Consider the following 14,356-nt stretch of genomic DNA (forward strand, 5'->3'; position numbering starts at 1 on the left):
TATTCCTACTGTTTTTTTTCCCTGATTATCCACTTCTGCTGGGACATTGAAATAGAAGCAAGGGAGGTCTAATGCACTGCAAGTACAAGAGTTAGAAGACTGTCATTTTATGTTCAGCTCCCTGCAGACATCTGGAACTTTCTGCAGTTTTCACAGTCTGTCAGCAAAAGGAAGAGAAAGGATTGCTATCCTGCTCCTGCCCTCCATTTTGCTGGACTTCTGGATATTTCTGGTAAGGTGCACTCACAGCCTTGTCAAGGACCAGGGGAATCTGCACCTAGCCAGTTTTCCTTGTTTGTTAGAAGTGGAGATATCTACAGTTACAGGTGTCATTCAAAGGCACTATCTTCAGAGATTACTTCAGACTTTTTCCTCATTGTATCTGGGTAGCGCTACCAACATCTAAGGGCCCCAACGTTGTGCACATAAATTACCTGCAGGTACCCATGAGTTTATAACTGTTTAAACAGTTTTTTTTCCATGTTATTAAGGGAAGTTTATTGGCTGCATTCCTGCTGCTAAAGACTCTTGTGACTGTATTATTCCTATACCAGGGACTTATTATCATTGCACATTAGCCAGGAACTGCATGTTTATTTCTGCTGTTACATGTGTATCTCTTTAACCACAATACAGCCTGTATTTCCATGTCTGTACTTATTTCATGTCTTTGAGGTTTTATTAAGTGGAGGGTACTCATCTACTCAGTGGGGTGGGTTTCCTATAAATAGAAGTTGCACTGAGTGGAGGCACTGTGTTAGAAGAAGATGTCCCGTTCTCCCAACTATGGCGGAGGCTCAGGATCCCTGTCAGCGTCAGAAGAAGATGTAACTTCTGCCAACTACCGTTTGTCGCTAGGAGTAGGGCAGAAAGGGGTTACAGATGGAGGCACTGCTGAGAGGAGTCGGGACTGCAAAATTGTTAAAAAAAAAATCCAATGTCTCAGCCCCAAAGAAGTCAGGGACTGGGCCAGGAAGAAATCAATTCCCCCTAACCAAGTTGTAGCTGTGTGTAACATGCCTCTCAATCTGGAGAGAAAATGTTTTGATGATGCCATTCGACAGATACAAGGGTTGGAGAAATTCCGTCTTATACAGACACAGAAGGATGAGAAGTCGGGACTTGCTGTTGCTCTAGTAAAGGGTCATAGGCCGCTAAATAAAGAAGATTGTCCTAATTATTTACAGTTGCCAAAGACTCAGCTCCCCGGAAGTCCTTTGATTTTTGCTCAAGATGAGTCAGAAGATGAAAGTGACCCCAATGATGGGGACAGTGATCACATATTTTGTATTCCGCCTAGGAGAGTAATTATGACTGACACTGAAACAGAAGACAGTGATGAACATGCACAACAGTGTTTGGAACTGCCCAGAACGAGCAGGACCCATAGGAGGCTTCCTAATGTTCCCACAAGTCAGAAGACAGAGAGCCTCTCCCTAACTGAAGTCTTAACCCAGTTATCTAAAAGTGTGGTCCAAGCATCTAATGAGCATAACTACAAAAGACTTAAAACTTTCTCTGGAATTATGCCGGTGCCAGCTGGGGAAGAAGGATTTGTCCTGTGGAAGAGTAATGTAACCCAAGCACTAAAGGAGTGGACTTGTACTGAAGAGTCCAAACGACTGAGGTTGATCAAAGGCCTGAGATCTTCTGCATTAGAATTAATAAAGTATCACCTACTACGCTTCCCAAATTCTCCTGCTGATGATCTTTTAAAGGTGTTAGACCATACTTATGGTGAGGAGAGTGAAGAGGAGGAGCTCCGTTTACAATATGCTGCCACAGTTCAACAGGAGAAGGAAACCCTCACTTCCTATCTCATACGATTAGAATTAATGCTAGGGAAGTTGTTTGAGAAGGCTGTTATCACATCAGATCAGTTTGATGAATACAGGAGGAGGCAAATCCTAAGAGGAACTTTACCAAATGATCCTATAGCTACAGCTTTGGTCAGCCTTCTACGCGCTAAGGGATTGTTGGATTATGCTGAAACAATGAAAGAAGCCAAAATAATACATAAACAATTTGACCATATCCAAAACATCAGGAAGGCATAGCGAAATCATCATCACATGAAACCCAGAAAACACCTAAGACAAAATTACCAACAGGTGTATTAAACAATGAAGAAACCATAGTTCAAAGCTCTAAAAAGAGTTCTCAAATCTCTCCTCAGCCAGGGAAGAAAGGAGAATTTAAATGTTTTAGCTGTGGGCAAGTGGGACATATCTCTACCAAATGTCCCTTGAAGGATTCTCTTTTTGCAGAGGGCCTAGTTGTTGACCCAGGCCCTGCATGTGGCAGACGCTTGAAGAATAGATGGTTTGGAAGGAAGAAGTTCTCTGGTAACCACTTGGTTGAGAATCCTAGAGTAGGGCCAAAATCCCTTGTATCTCTTGTGATTGAAGGCATCCCTTCTTTTGCCCTCCTCGACACTGGATCTCAAGTAACAATAGTCTTCCGGTCCTTCTATGAGGAGCATCTAAGCCATTTACCAATATCACCAGCTAATGATGTGAAATTGTGGGGGCTGGGTTCTCAAGCTTACCCCGTCGAGGGCGTAATTAAAGTACAGATTGTGATCCCTCAATTGGACACTGGGAAAGAATGCCCTATGCTAGTGGAGGCTTTGGTGTGCCCAAATCGAAGTCGTCCTGGGGTTCCCATCATATTGGGGACTAATACTCAGATGGTGAGAGATGTGTTTCGAGTTTACTTGAAGGAAATGGGAAATTCCTGCTTAAACAAATTGAATGAACTAGAACCAGCTCTGAGGCAAGAGTGTCACCGACTAGCCCTTGAAGCCGGAACAGGTCAGTTCCATTATTGGGGACCAATGCCTGTTGACCTTCAACCAGGGGAAATGAAATCCATTACTGCTGTTGCAGTTTTACGGGAAGGAATGCTATCTGGGGAGTGTCAGTTTTGTCTAGAGTCTCTTCCTGAAGAGGATTCAACTAAAGGCTGGACTATCATGCCCGAGGTAAAAGACTGGAGAAGAAAAAAAATTGATGTGTTTGCAGTAACCATTCACAATCGGTCACCAACTGGTGTACGCATAGAACATTGCCAGAAGCTGGGAGTTATCCATCTTTTGGAAGAAGTAAGGCCCATTTCAGTTGGATTGAGCCAAGATTCTCTTCCAGAGTTGAAATTTGATTTAGAAGGTACCAGTCTACCTGCAGAATGGAAAGATAGACTACAAAGGGCCCTTCAGGCTAGGGAAGAAGTTTTCTCTAAAGGGGATATGGATGTAGGATGTGCCATGAGTGCCCAGCACGCCATTCGGCTAAATGATTCTACCCCATTTAGAGAGAGATCTCGAAGGATAGCTCCTCGAGACATTGAGGATGTAAGAGATATCCTTCATGAGATGGAGGAAGCAGGAATCATCCAAGAATCAAGAAGCCCATATGCATCACCTATAGTAGTGGTCAGAAAGAAAAATGGGTCAGTACGTCTTTGTATTGATTACCGTACACTGAACAAGAGAACTATTCCTGATCAATATACCTTGCCAAGAATAGAAGATCTTTTGAATGCCTTGAATGGCAGCCGGTGGTTCAGTGTCTTAGACCTACGCTCTGGATACTATCAGGTCCCTATGAAGGTGGAGGATCAAGAAAAAACAGCTTTTATTTGCCCTTTAGGATTCTTCCAATTTACTCGCATGCCTCAAGGCGTTACCGGAGCTCCTGCAACTTTTCAGCGATTGATGGAGAGAACTCTAGGAGATATGAGCCCTAGGGAATGTCTAGTTTATCTGGACGATATAATTGTGTTTGGAAGAACCCCTGAAGAGCATGAGAAACGACTATTAAAAGTATTGGATCGCCTGAAGTTGTCTCTTGATAAGTGTAAATTTGCCCAGACTTCTGTGACATATGTTGGGCACATTGTATCAGCAGATGGTGTTGCCACAGACCCAGCCAAAGTAGAAGCTGTTGTCAACTGGCCTAGGCCCAACAGCATTGAAGAATTGCGTTCCTTCTTGGGATTTTGTGGCTACTACCGCCGTTTTGTAGAAGGCTATTCAAAGATAGCCCGAAGCCTCCATGACCTCCTGAAAGGGGACTCTAGGAAGGGAGCGCAAAGGACTGCTCACTCCAAGGAACCTATCGGAGTGAAATGGACTCCGGATTGTGAAGAGGCTTTCCAACTGCTCAAGAGAAAGATGACTGAAGCACCTGTATTAGCTTATGCTGATCCCAATATGTCATATATTCTCCATGTAGATGCAAGTTTTGAAGGACTAGGAGGGGTTCTCCATCAGGCGTACCCTGAAGGCCTAAGGCCAGCAGCATATATTAGTCGGAGTCTTACTGGAAGTGAAAAGAACTACCCAGTACACAAGTTGGAGTTTCTTGCTCTGAAATGGGCTATTGTGGACAAATTGCATGACTATTTGTATGGTGCCCAGTTTGAAGTGAGGACAGACAATAACCCTCTCACCTACATCTTAACCACAGCTAAGTTGGATGCCACAGGACACCGGTGGCTAGCAGCCCTATCTAACTATGATTTCTCTTTAAAATACAAGCCAGGTCCTAAAAATGTGGGAGCAGATGCTCTATCTAGGAGGCCTGGATTACCTGTTACCAAAGAAGATGAGGAGTGGGTTGAGATTCCAGGCCCAGGAGTCAGAGCCCTATGTCAGACCTCTATTGTGGAAGATGGATGGGTCAATTTTTCTGAGTTAAGATATATTGATTCTCTTAGTTACACACCCAAGGCAATTCCTGAAGCCATGTGCCTTCCAATTACTATCCCTGAATGGTCTGTTATCAGCTTAGATGAGAAAAAACAAGCTCAAGCTCAAGACCCAGTAATCGGCCATCTCATAAAAGCTGTGGAAAAGCAGGATTTCAAGTATGTAAAGAAATTGCCTGTCGAACTACAAACCCATTTTAAAAGGGAGTGGAGTCGATTCTGTATTGAGAATGGAATCCTATTCAGAGTCATACAATACCATGATCACCCTGGTCGAAAACAGTTGGTTCTTCCCCAAAAGTTCAGAGGAATGGTGCTCAGATCCCTACATGACCTCCATGGCCATTTAGGAATTGATAAGACTTTCGGCCTAATCCAGGATCGATTCTACTGGCCTTACATGAGAGAGTCTGTGGAGATGTATTGCCGAAGGTGCAGAAGATGCATCCAGCGGAAGACTTTGCCTACTCGTGCTGCCCCCATGGGTCACCTAACAAGTTCTGGCCCTATGGACTTAGTATGTATGGACTTCCTATGCATCGAACCTGACTCTACTGGTCCAGACATGAATCCACTGGGTTTTCTCCTTACTTTCTGATGTTTGGCCGGGAGGCAAGGTTGCCCATTGATATCCGTTTAGGAGTGTCTTCTGATGGTATGAGCCATACTTCTCATAATCAATATGTTAGGAATCTGAAAGAGAGTTTACAGAGGGCCTATGAGTTGGCTGAGCGAGCTACCGACAAGATTAATGAAAATAACAAGCGGAGATATGACTTCAAAGTACGTTACAAAGACATCCAACCTGGAGATAAAGTACTCTTGAGAAACCTGGGAGTTCCAGGGAAGCATAAATTAGCAGATCGCTGGAGAGATACTCTCTTTGAGGTTATTTCCAAAGTTCCCGGAATTCCTGTGTATCGAATCAAAGGGCCTGAGGGTAGGATCAAAGCTTGGCATAGAAATCACCTATTACCTATTGCCTTCTCTGATGAAAATTCTAGTTCTGAGGAAGACACTGGTGAAGCCAATACAAATTCTAGCATACAGCCTCTTTCAGAAACTGACTCAGACAACCCTGGAGAAGGTCCCAGTGGGACATCGCAAACTACTGATAAAAAAGAAGCTACTGCTTCCAGCCCTGAAAGAGATTGGTGGACAGTGCCAGAAACACAGTCGGTGCCTCCTACCTCTACTCCCTCTCCTTCTTCCTCCTCATCCGGATTGAATGCTGAGAGTCCCAGCTTTGTTCCCCATCCACCAGTCAGGGACTCTAACTCTATGGAAGGATCTGGGCAACCACAGAGCAACCTGGGGAGATGCAGAAGAAATAGGAGACCCCCAAGATTCTTGACCTATGATACCATTGGGCAACCCACCTATTCTCAGGACCCCCACACTTGCACTAAATTAATCAATGTATTGCATGTTTTGACTGAAATATTGAATGATAGAACTTCCTTGTATTAGATTTTGTTGTACCATCTTGTAAAACCGTATGATAGATTGCTCTTGCCAGTGGAAGGCAAGAATTTTACAGAGGGGAGGATGTAACAGACTGCTATATTTTGCTGTTTGCTTTAAGTTGGTGATTTTGAACTTTGCCCTTTTAACATGTCATGTAAGGAGGAGGGAGGGGCTGGAGTGGCAAGAAGAAGAGGACAGGGGTGAAGCCATGTTCTCTGGCTCTGCAGAAAGAAAGTGTATTCCTACTGTTTTTTTCCCCTGATTATCCACTTCTGCTGGGACATTGAAATAGAAGCAAGGGAGGTCTAATGCACTGCAAGTACAAGAGTTAGAAGACTGTCATTTTATGTTCAGCTCCCTGCAGACATCTGGAACTTTCTGCAGTTTTCACAGTCTGTCAGCAAAAGGAAGAGAAAGGATTGCTATCCTGCTCCTGCCCTCCATTTTGCTGGACTTCTGGATATTTCTGGTAAGGTGCACTCACAGCCTTGTCAAGGACCAGGGGAATCTGCACCTAGCCAGTTTTCCTTGTTTGTTAGAAGTGGAGATATCTACAGTTACAGGTGTCATTCAAAGGCACTATCTTCAGAGATTACTTCAGACTTTTTCCTCATTGTATCTGGGTAGCGCTACCAACATCTAAGGGCCCCAACGTTGTGCACATAAATTACCTGCAGGTACCCATGAGTTTATAACTGTTTAAACAGTTTTTTTTCCATGTTATTAAGGGAAGTTTATTGGCTGCATTCCTGCTGCTAAAGACTCTTGTGACTGTATTATTCCTATACCAGGGACTTATTATCATTGCACATTAGCCAGGAACTGCATGTTTATTTCTGCTGTTACATGTGTATCTCTTTAACCACAATACAGCCTGTATTTCCATGTCTGTACTTATTTCATGTCTTTGAGGTTTTATTAAGTGGAGGGTACTCATCTACTCAGTGGGGTGGGTTTCCTATAAATAGAAGTTGCACTGAGTGGAGGCACTGTGTTAGAAGAAGATGTCCCGTTCTCCCAACTATGGCGGAGGCTCAGGATCCCTGTCAGCGTCAGAAGAAGATGTAACTTCTGCCAACTACCGTTTGTCGCTAGGAGTAGGGCAGAAAGGGGTTACACTTATTTTTAAGGACCAGGTGGACACACTAACATTCCAAAATCGTTCACTTAAAGACAAAATAACATGGCTGAAAGACTCTTTAAAGAGGAGCACTAAAGAGCAGCTTCAGGTATTTCACGGAATCTCATGTATATGTTTGCTTTTGATTCATTTCCTTAATATAACTCTCAAAAATATATTTTCCAAAATGTCCTCAGTTGATGTCATCATAATCCCTATAGCGCATATGATAGCTGAGGGGCACCTTTTTATCAAGGCAAATGCATGGAAGGATTAATCAGCACTCCTTTTAATGCATTTCCAAAGTTTCCTTACTCCCCATCCCCTTGCCTTGTGTTAGTTTCAGTGACAGCGCTTTCTTTTCTACAGTTAAGTATGCATGTTAATCATCCTTATTCATTTTCCTCCCCATCAACTTATCTCTACCCATTTGTTAAGTAGCTGATTGTTGTTGATGGGTTCAGGCAGCTGTTTTAAGGAAGGGTGAGGAAATTGGCCAGAACAGGACCGAAATTTGATTAGTTAATGATTAATCTGTTTTCTGCTATAGGCTGAGACAAACTTCATTCTGGAGAAAAAGGTCCAAACTCTTCAGCAGAAAAATGAAGACCTGAGTGCACAGATTGATAGAAACACCGAAGTGACACGGTAAGTGAAATAGAAAATTATGCAGGGGTGGAATAATAAGGGGTGCAGCCAGTGCAAAGAGCTGATTGTACAGTAGGGCAATAAAGAGGCTGAGGTATCAAAAATGATCAAGTTTGTAGCTCTTTCCAGTTTTGCAACAAACTAAGGGGAAGAAACCTTTCTTGACAACCAAAATGGCAGTCAGATCAAGAAGCTATTTCCCCATAAAAATGACCACCCTGAATATTATGTTTTTGCAAGTATTTATCCAATTGTTGTATAGTCTGTACAGACTCTGATAAAACTACCTCTGCAGGCAGAGAATTCCACATCCTTATTGTTCTTACTGTACAAAACTCTTTCCTTCGCCTTAGACTAAATCTCCCTTCTTCCCGTCTAAATGCGTGAGCACGTGCCCTATGCATAGTTCTGTGCACACAAAGGGGATATTCCGGTAACGCATCACAGACATCATATCAATGATAAAACAACGTGTAATAGTCTTTTATTACAAAAAAAAGTTGTTTAATGTTTATTTGATACAGATTTCTAGTCAATAAGTCCTGATAATTTCAAGAAAATGAAAGCTCTCCTAGCCTTGGCTATGAGTGAAGCAAATGCCTAGTATTCAGTGGTCATAAGGCCACTTTGACACAACTATGTAGGTTATAGGAAACATGACACGTTTGTAAATTGATCTTTAATGTTTTTTAGGCAATTATCTGCTGAAAACACCCATCTGCGTGAGAACATAGAGAAAGAGATCAGGGAAAAGAAACAACTGAGCATGACGAACGAAGAGCTTGTTTGGAAGCTTCAGAATGCAAAGGCCCAACCAACTGCCTTTGTTCCCTATTGATCGTTCAACATCTAAATCTGTGTCTCACGTGAAAGTCAGCTCCACAAAATGAGACACTCTACTGAATCAATGTATTTCTGATAACACCAACAGAACCTGCTATTTTTTATGTGCAACAATAACACCTAGTATTAAAGACCTAAATTGCACAAAACACAAATGGTGCATTAGACAATTTATTTTAAAAATTTTATTTCAGTAGACGTGTGCATACATTTTCATATAAACTTTACTTTTAATGAAAATTCCCTGTTCATGTTTCATCATCTTTATTCGTCCATTCGCCTACGCTATTACAAGCTGTTCTGGTACCATTACAAGCCGTTTTGACGCTTGTTGATGAGGTACAGTGGAAAGGACTGTGTATAGGAGAGTACGTATCAATGACTGATTAGTAGAAGTAGCAAAAAAAAGCATGGGATGTTTATGGCTGTGGTTGACGAATCCAACAAGTTGTGTGAGTGTTTGTCTGCCCAGACCCAGTGCCTTACTGCTACTACTGCACCTCTTTGATAGTCCTTACTATGGGGAATTAAAAAAATAATAATTCTATAATGAAAGGCGAGTCCAACAATTGTCAGGGACCTCTCCTTTTGAGAACACCCCCACATGTCGTTTGAATGAAAACAAGTCCCTGAAGTTCATCCAGGTCAAACTGTGTGGAACTAACATTCTGACCCTAACAAGGCTCTCCAGCTTCTGTTTTCTCCTAGGCTTGGTTTCCTTTTAATTCACTATGTTTAATAACCTAAGGATCTGTGCTCCTGGATCATGAATGGTGTCTTAAAAGAGAAGCTATATAGAACTGTTTAACCCCTTTGTGACAATTGCTGATTTTATTTCTGCCTTGCTCTGTAATTTTCTTCTTATTTACTGTACCCACACATATTTATTTCAAAGAAGGGCTTTCTATAGATACCATTATTTTGATCATGCTTTATGATTTTCTATAAAAAAATGTGAAAACTATAGAAAAAAAATGACCTTGTCTGACTTCTACTTGAAAAATATTTCACCCATCTACAAAAGCTAATAAACAACCTGCCTAAATAGATTATAATATTTGCCCTGAGTTAAGAAATACCCAATATTTTTATTCTTCTTCCTTTTTTTGCACGTTATATGGCAATAATTAGAAGTAACATATTGCTATTTCAAAATCATTTTTCAAATCTGGTCATACTCCCATCTTGTGCTACTTATTCCCATCAAATCATATATGTTTGAAAATTAGACACCCCAACGGATTTCAAATGCTAGTATTTCAACTCTTTCCAAGCACTATTACCGGCCTTAGTCAAACTTTGTTTAGTAATTTTCTTTTTCTTTTTTACCCCCCAAACATTTTACTTCAGATATGAAGTGGTATGGTATGAAGTGGTAAATGACCCTGTCAAAATACCCCAATATGTGTTCAGTAGCATCTCCTGAGTACAGTGATAACACCCATGCATGGTTTTTCGGGTTGTTTTGGGGATAATAGGTCCCATTTGGGACACGTGCAATTCAGTTTTTAATGTAAAATTTGGACATGTTGAAAATTCTGCCCCATGCCCTATTTGGGACATACTTCAAGCTGGCCAATTCCATATACACCCATTAAACCATATATTTTTGAAAACTAGAAACCCGGGGGTATTTCAAATGAGGTATTTTATCCCTCTCCATGCACTACTTTACAACCATCCATTGTTAAAAATTTGTGGTGGTATTTTGTGTGTTATTTTTTTACTATCTGGACATTCTGTGTCCTATTTGTGGGACATCTTTGAACCTGCCCAATTTGATTTACTCCATCAAATCATACATTTTTAAAAAAAACTAGACACTCATTGGGCATTTAAAATGCAAGCATTTTAACTCTATTCAACAAGATCACTTGAAAGTTCTAATATTGTTCTTAGAGCATAACAAACTCTGGATATTAGATATTAGATATAGTAGCCTTGTATTTGACACCTTCCACAAGGACTACTGGCATGGAAAAAACATCAGAATGGTTTAAAATAAAAAAATGGAACTAGACAGGGATGCCCATTATTCCCTTTATTATATGTTCTTTCTTTGGAGCCCTTAGCACAATTTATAAGATTCAATAATCAAATTAAAGATTCATTTTGTTCTTTGGGAGAAGTCAAAATGAACCGTTATGCAGACGATATCATACTCATGCTCTCAGATCCAAGCGTATCTATAGAATACATACTTATGGAAATAGAGAGACATGGAGATCTTTCTAATTATAAAGTAAATATTTCTAAATCTGGTACTATCACCTTTAATGTAAATAAAACATTAAAAGGAAAAAATGCAGAAAAACATGCTTTGATATGGAACAGTGAGAAGATTGAATACCTGGGAATTCTTATATCAATGAAGGTAGAACAAATATTGGAAATAAATTATCAAGCCTTATTGAAAAAAACAAAAAAATATTTTCTAGACTGGAAACACAGTCACATATCATGGTGGGGCTGTATTAATACAATTAAATCTTAGATTCTCTCCATCTAGTTATACTTGTTCAGGTCAATTCCAATGGCTCTATCAGATAGAATTACAAATAGCTTTAGACCAGTTGATATGGACAAATAAAAAACCCAGACTTGCGAGAAATTTAATATGTAGGAAATTAAAGGAAGGTGACCTTGGCGCAGTTGATATTGAAAAATATCACAATTCAAATATGCTAATACACATGAGTAATTGGTTAATACCTAAAAAAAACCTAAATCTTGGTATCTCATGGAAAAAGAAAACGAAAGAAAATTGGACCCAGAACTTTTTCTCTGGCTTCATCCCTCAAAATACCATGAATGGCTTAAGCACGAGGTGAACCCGATAATCAATAATCTGCTAAATGTAAGGAAAAAATTAAGTCACAGATATAATAGTAGAGATAAAATTTCACTCTCCACTAACTATAATTCAAAGTTATAAAATATTGATTTTAAAGATTGGCAATATAAGGGTATCAATAAACTTCGAATGTGAGTTTTTTTTAAATGTAATAGTTTAAGCTAAAAATAATACAAAACAGCCCAATTTTCCATTGCTATTTCAAATCATTACTGCCATAGTAAGATTTGCTCCTTTCTAACATTTAGGTCAAATGTTGAAGAGCAGGGTACTCCATGGTTTTAGAAGACAAAGCAAGCGTCAAGGTGCTGTGGCTTTGATGGTTAAAGCGCCTGTCTTGTAAACTAAAGATCCTGAGTTCGCATCTCAGTGGTGCCTAAGTTTTAGAGCATCCACTGTTGAATTTGTGCCTAGTCTATGAACTCTGGGTTCAGTCTAATTCTTAAAGAAGTTAAAGATTTAAACAATCATGACCATGGGATTATGACTCATCGTCTATAATCCCATGATGGTTAAACACACTAATTCTCTTGTTTATACTGAGCCTAACATCTGAGTTTTTGGTAGGTGTTTGTGGCGTTTGTGAATTATTTTATCCTGTGATTCTTAATTCATGACATCCCACTTCTCATGTGAGTTTCTTTTAAATTTAATAGTTTCAGCAAAAAAGACTGCAAAACAGCCCAATTTTCCATTGCTAGTTCAAATCATTACTGCTATAGTAAGATTTGTTCTTCTCTAACAAATTGGTCAAATGTTGAAGAGCAGGGTAGACCATGGTTTTGAAAACCAAACCAGCCAAAAAGGCGCTGTGGCTTAGATGGTTAAAGCACCTGTCTTGTAAACAGGAGATCATGAGTTCGCCTCTCAGCAGTGCCTAGCTTTTAGAGCACCCACTCTACAATTTGTTCCTAGTCTATGAAGTCTGGGTCCAGTCTAATTCTAAAAGAAGTTAAAGGCTTAAAGAATCATGACCATCTAGATGTCAGTAGGTTTTTACTCATCGTCTATAATTCGGTGCTGGTTAAACACACTAATTCTCTTGTTTATACTGAGCCTAACAACTGAGTTCTTGGTAGGTGTTTGTGTCATATCTGAATCATTTTATACTGTGATTCTTAATTCATGACATCCCACGTCGAATGTGAGTTTCTTTTAAATGTAATAGTTTCAGCTAAAAATAATACAAAACAGCCCAATTTTCCATTGCTAGTTCAAATCATTACTGCCATAGTAAGATTTACTCCTTTCTAACATATCGGTCAAATGTTGAAGAGCAGGGTACTCCATAATTTTAGAAAAACCAGGAAGTGTTGAGCTGCTGTGGCTTAGATGGTTAAAGCGCCTGTCTAATATACAGGAGGTCCTGAGTTCAACTCTCAGCAGTGCCTAAGTTTTAGAGCATCCACTGTTGAATTTGTGCCTAGTCTATGAAGACTGCGTCCAGTCTAATTCTTAAAGAAGTTAAAGGCTTCAAGAATCATGACCATCTGTTTTTTTGACCAGAGGCCGACAAACCAGGGGGGAAGATGACGTAGGACGCACGTACCGGAGGTGTGGTTGAACGCTGAGGGGCGAGAAATGGCGCGAAGCAGCAGGGAGCCGTGATCGGCGCTCTCTTCTCTTTTTTAGCGGCGGCGGTTTTCCGCGGTTTTTGCGGCAGCAAATAGCAGTCATCAGCGCCCACCAGCTACCAGCAGCCACCAGCAGCTGCTTGCAGCCATTAGCAGTCGCCAGCAGCCACCAGCAGCCACCAGCAGCTGCCTGCAGCCGTCAGTAGCCGCCAGCAGCCACCAGCAGCCAGCACCCAGTACCCAGTAGCCAGCCAGCACCCAGAAGCCAGCACCCAGAAGCCAGCACCCAGCAGCCTTGACCTCAGTGATCTCGGCATGGAAGAGAGGAGATGAGGTGAGGTGGTAAAGCGCGGAAGCGGCGGAGCGGTGAGGCGCAGGGTGGGGAGCGGTGAGGGCGGTGAGCGGTGAAACGGCGAAAACGAGGGCGAGCGGCTACTGTGAACGGTGAGCGGTGAGTGGCGAATGAAAACATCGAAACACTGAAACGGAGAAGCGGTCAGCGGTGAGGCTGTTAGGAGGTGAAGGTTGGAGCTGGGAAAAGAGGAGAAAAGAAAGGAAAAAGAAAATATAAAAGCAATTTGAGTCGATTTGGAGGGTCATAAGAGAGTGGGAGTGATGCAGAGACAGATTTGATGGATCTCTGATGGATTTTTGATGCCTGATGTATGGAGGCACTATAGAGTATTTTTTCTTTTTTTTTTTTTTTTCCTTTTTGAAATTTATGGAACTGAAGGCTGATTAAGGGCTGATATATATTAGGCCTTGTAAGTTAATTTGAGAAAGGAAGAATCTTAAACAAGGAGAGTGGAGAATTTTTGATATAAGAATATATATATATATATATAAGAAGAGTCTGCAGAAACTACAAATGTTCTATGGTGTTACATTAAGCTTTAAAGACTTTATTTGACTATAATCTCTTGAGTAATATATCAATTGGCTGGATATTATTATATTAAGCTTTAAAGGCTATATTCCATTATAACTTCTTGAGCAATAGATCAACTCATTGAATATCACACATACCGTTTTTATAATGCCGCCGAAAAAGGATAAAGAAAAAGAGAAGGATAAAGAAAAGCTTCAAAGTACTAATACAAAAGCAATGACTGCAATAAGTGGATACTATTCCCCAAAAGC

General features: G+C 40.7%; 1 protein-coding gene and 1 non-coding gene across 2 annotated transcripts in view; both read left to right on the forward strand.

Moving 5' to 3' along the window:
- The window catches only part of LOC149289000 (microtubule-associated tumor suppressor candidate 2-like), a 129,396-nt gene that overhangs the window by 76,047 nt on the left and 38,993 nt on the right, over positions 1-14,356 (forward strand). The gene's annotated exons all lie outside the window — the stretch shown is intronic.
- Positions 12,960-13,033, forward strand: TRNAI-AAU (transfer RNA isoleucine (anticodon AAU)). Its single transcript has one exon. It is a non-coding gene; the product is annotated as a tRNA-Ile (tRNA).

This window comes from Sceloporus occidentalis, unplaced genomic scaffold (assembly GCF_023333645.1).
Source record: "Sceloporus occidentalis isolate IW3139 unplaced genomic scaffold, rSceOcc1.0.p SCAF_49, whole genome shotgun sequence".
Taxonomy (NCBI): domain Eukaryota; kingdom Metazoa; phylum Chordata; class Lepidosauria; order Squamata; family Phrynosomatidae; genus Sceloporus; species Sceloporus occidentalis.